Below are 5,058 nucleotides of genomic sequence, written 5' to 3'. Positions count from 1 at the left end.
TAATGGTTTTCATCGTAAAGGAATTCGCTCGCCAGTGTTTTGCAGTTCCTCAGCACTGATTTTAAAGCAAAATGGTCTCTTATTCCAGGAAATTGGAGTAATTTTTCCAATTCTTTATTATCTAGGCGGTGTTACAAGAAACAACACAAATCTATGAAGTTCTTCAACTCCACTGGTCTGACTCCATCTTCATACTACTATACAATTATATATATATATATATATATATATATATATATATATATATATATATATATATATATATATATATATATATATATAAATGTATATATATATATATATATATATATATATATATATATATATATATAAATGTATATATATATATATATATATATATATATATATATATATATATATATATATATATATATATATATATATATATATATATATATATATATATATTATATATATATATATAGAGATATATATATAATAGAGAGAGAGAGAGAGAGAGAAAACGACATTTATTCCTTTTCCCGGTTAGTATTTTTTTTTTTCATTTCTTGACATCGCTTATATTGTTGCCATGTTCTCAAGAATCATTACATTTTTAGGCGGGTTTATTTCTTCCATTTAGTCCCATACGATTTGTTACTTACATTTTCAGTATACTTTAGGACATCGGTGTAAACTGAATCTCATTTTTTCCTCTTCGCTTTGCAGGATCTGAACCAACGAATCTACCTCGGTTTTTGGTACCCGTCTCAAATTACACAGCCGCTGTGGGTAAAAGTGCCGTACTGAAGTGCCAAGTAACTAACCTCTCCAAATATAAGGTAGGTAAATGTGTTTATATATTACATATTGCTGAAATATGTATTAACATTATAAATCGTAACTTGGGCCTCTCTGTTTGTTCATTAATTTCCGAAAAGTATATTATTTTTACTCCTTTTTATCTTTTTTTTAGTCTTATACTCAACAAGCTTTTCATGCACATACAACAGAGCAAATGTTATCAGTGAAATTAGAATTAGTATAGTTTTATTGAATGCATGAATAGTCATGTGCTTAGGCTCCAAGTTGACTATCGTCAATTCGTTGCCTTTCAAGACTGCTTTTTTTTTTTTTTTTTTACTATTGGCTATCTCAAAATTTGACCCGATTGATATGCGCTGACATTTCGGTTAGAATGTTACTGAAGTATCGTATTTAATAAAAAAAAAAAAAAACGTGTGTCAAATTCTTTTAAAGATCGAAGGTCATGGTCAGTGGGACGAAGCAACTCAATGTCCTGCTAACCCTGGCCCGAACAAAACAAGAAAAATAAAAGGAGATAGGAGGATGGGCCGTATCCACCAAGGAAGAGAGACGCCTACCTCGGAAATAAAGAGAAGCCTTAAGAGTCAGGAAAAAAAAGCAGAAAGAGAATTCCAAATATTTAAAGGCCGTAGAGGGCCAGAAAGTCACTAAACCATATATTTCTTATGGCTGCTCCAGCAGCAAGAGCCCATGGTGGCATAAGATTAGCTTAATTTACAACAATAAAACCAAGTAACCCAACGTTTTCCATGCAGGAGGAAGAAGCCTCTGCCTGAGCTAAATAGAGCAGTGACCAATATATATATATATATATATATATATATATATATATATATATATATATATATATATATATATATATATATATATATATATAGAAAAGAAAGAGAACAGAGAGAATAAAATATAGAACTTACGTTAAAGGGCAAGCACTGGGACCCGTGAGGTCATTCAGCGCTGAAACGGAAATTGACAATAAAAGGTTTTAAAGGTGTAACAGGAGGAAAAATCTATAGTTGCACTATGAATCCATTGTTATGAGAGGATGAAAAGTAAGATGGAAAGAAGAGAATATGAACGGAGGTACAGTAAAAGGAATGAAAGGGATTGCAGCTAGGGGTCGAAGGCATGCTGCAAAGAACCTTAAATAATGCCTACAGTGCACCGCATGAGGTGCACTGACAGCACGAACCCCCTATGGGGCCGTTGATCAAACATACTGTATTGCCTTCATATCTAAGACATTGGTCATGGTCTTGAGGAAAAAGGCTTAAGGAAGAGGTAACCCTTTGTTTGTGATTATTATAAGGAAATCATTCGAAGGAATGGCACCATGGACGTAAGAGATTAGTGTTAAGTTAGCTGTTGTTCTAAAGATGTCGTCCATAAAGTGAGAAGTTTTGTTTTATAGGGGCACCATCCACGAAGCAAGATGTTTTGATTTTATGAAATTTGGGCCATTCAGTGCTTAAGACAGTTAAAAGGTGGGGTTGGAATGGTTGGACAGCAAGATAACGAGGCCCAGAAAATAAAGGAGAGTAAGTACAGTCATCTAAACGTAGAACTAGAAGAAAACCCCAAATTTGCACCAAGATGTAATAGTTAGAGAGGCTAGACAGCAAGACTGAAGAAAGGAAGCATGATTAGAGGCAAAGTAAAAGGCTGAAAAGAGGGTGCATGGCTCTATCCCCGTAAGGGGATAAAGTAGGATGCAAACTTAAAAACCCTATTGATTCTATGGGATCCTATCATGAAGCATAACGGTCGGTAAGCTCTCTTGGTAATGGTTCTAAGAAACAACCATGCTTGTAAAGATAAGCCTTCTGTTTGGTTTGGAATGCCTTTCTGAAAGTGAGAGAGATGGACCTCCTGATGGTAATGGTTCTTATGAGAGATGGTTCCCTAAAGGCAAGATGCAAACATTTAGTTAGTTATAATTGTCAGAGGTGCACACTAAAAACTAGAGGTGAATCTGCTGCTGGTGATAGTAATATAAGATGTCCCCATTAAGGCAAGAGTTAAGCCTCCTGTAATGGCGGTTCTCAGAAATGTTGTTCAGAAGACAAAAAGTAAGCCCAATTTGCTTAAAGTCATAAAGGCTTGTGGCCAAGTTGCAAAATGTATGAATATAGTTACTTATGGTTCAAAGGGATGCTGTCCAGAGAGCAAAATGTGACCCCTTATTCGGTATGATTTCAAAGAGGGTTAGACAGAAGGCTTAAAGTTGAGTCTCCATTTGGTTATTTCTAATGCACACTGGCCATAGGATAAAAATTAAGGCTCCATTCTGTTATGTTTGTAATGGGTACTGGCCATAAAATGAAAGTTAATTCTCGGTTTGATTAGGGTCCTACTTGGAACAACCAGAATGTAGAAAATAAGCCACACGCTGATATATGCATTCAATGAGGATTGGCCAAGGAAGTGAACAGTGAGCCTCAGTTTGGCTGTTCTTATAAGGACTAGAGAGAGAGAGAGAATTAAAGGCGAGCCTCATTGTTAAATTGTTAAATGTCCGTCCATTTGACTATGCGTCTAATGAGACTGGCTAGAAAACAATGAATGAGGCTTAATTTGGTTTTGTTCCTGATTGGGACTGGCTATTCTTTGAAAGGAAAATGGCCAAGAAGGAAAGGTCAAGTTCCATTTAGCCAAGCTTCTATAACCATTCGCAAGAGATTGGAAGGTTGGCTTCCATTTAGTTATGCTTTTAATGGCCGTTAGTTTATAGGGGAATGTTGGGCTTCTATAAGGATTTGGTTTTAAGGGACGTTTGTCAGGGGATAAGCCTCCGTATAAATATGGTTGTAAGGGGCCCCAACATGAAGGAAAAAGATATTTCTCCAGCTAGTACCATTTGGCTGAAGTTCTATGTGTACCAGCTCGTAACTGAATAGGTGACTCTCCATTTAGTTATGGCCAATTTGGTTACGTTTCTGAATGGCACTGACCTGAAGGCGAAAAGTGTTCCTGCAATTGCTTATGCTTTTCGTTGAATTTCAGAATAAAAATGAAGATGAGCCTCCGTTCGGTTGTTGATCGAATGAGCAGCGTTCACATGGAGGAACTAGCGGCCCTTATGGAGAGAAGGGCAACACAGGCAGGTTATGGGAACAGGGACTTCGACTTATCTCTTATGTCAGCCTTTCATGTTATCCGCGGAAACTTTGAATAGTCTTTCGGAAGGAATATACTTTTAGGAAAAGACTAAGCGTAAAACAAGACATTAAGTGTTCATGATTTATTTAAAAAAAACTAGATTTTCAATTTCATTGAACACCGCTAATCTCTCTCTCTCTCTCTCTCTCTCTCTCTCTCTCTCTCTCTCTCTCTCTCTCTCTCTCTCTCTCTTTCTGGTAATTTTATTTTATCTTTTCATAAGTATCAGATAAACGCAGAGTATATCTTAATCACATTCGATTAGTATAATTACACAATTCATGAGCAATTACATTTTCAAGTAAGAGAGGGTGTTGTCAAATTCATGCTGAGGTAAGTTTATGTGTGCTTCCTTTATGCATGGTAATTATTCTCATTCTGACTTCAGTAATACAATATGAAAGTATTCAGTTGGGAATTAACATGTCTTGTTATAGATTTGCGTTCTGCGCCTTCTCCTTTCTTTTTGTTGTTAATTAATGAGCTTTTCATAGTTCATTAAGGTGTTTCTTCGTAAAGTTATTTTCTTGATGTTCTCAAAGAAAATATATTTTTGATTTGCCAAGTGTTAAAAGAAATTTGTTTCATCTCTATTTCTCATCTCAATATACAGATTTAGGAGAGAGAGAGAGAGAGAGAGAGAGAGAGAGAGAGAGAGAGAGAGAGAGAGAGAGAGAGCAGCATCATCTTTAAGAACTTTTTTCTGTTTTCAGAAGACGGACATTTTTAGCTAATATTGCCAAGCGTTTACCAGAAGTTTGTAGTTAAATGTGGATTAATTTACTTGGCTAATTAAACCTGAGAGGTATTAAATACCTCTTGCGTTTGTAGGAAGTGGCTTTCTAACAGTATAAACTATATTACAATCTTAATTACTGTTTGGAGTACCTGCCTATAAGGCTGTAGCTGTCTTTCTAGTCTTTTATTTCCATCCACTGTTTATCATGGGAATATGGATGTGCGCTCTTCTTCTCATTTCGAAGAGAGAGGGAATGTGATTATATATATATATATATATATATATATATATATATATATATATATATATATATATATATATATATATATATATATATATAACATCTACACTGAAGGGTCTTCAGCCAAGTG

At 35.1% G+C, this 5,058-nt stretch overlaps 1 protein-coding gene across 1 annotated transcript in view; it reads left to right on the top strand.

The window, feature by feature from the left end:
- The first annotated feature begins 468 nt into the window (after positions 1-468).
- Positions 469-5,058, top strand: part of LOC136836755 (lachesin-like) — a 217,864-nt gene continuing 213,274 nt past the window's right edge. Inside the window, exon 1 of the mRNA XM_067101307.1 lies at positions 469-807. The gene's annotated coding sequence lies outside the window, so the exon portion shown is untranslated. The remainder of the gene's footprint in view (positions 808-5,058) is intronic.

This window comes from Macrobrachium rosenbergii, chromosome 56 (assembly GCF_040412425.1).
Source record: "Macrobrachium rosenbergii isolate ZJJX-2024 chromosome 56, ASM4041242v1, whole genome shotgun sequence".
NCBI lineage: Eukaryota > Metazoa > Arthropoda > Malacostraca > Decapoda > Palaemonidae > Macrobrachium > Macrobrachium rosenbergii.
Note: the sequence above shows the minus strand (reverse complement) of the source record. Positions and strands in the feature narration are given on the sequence as shown.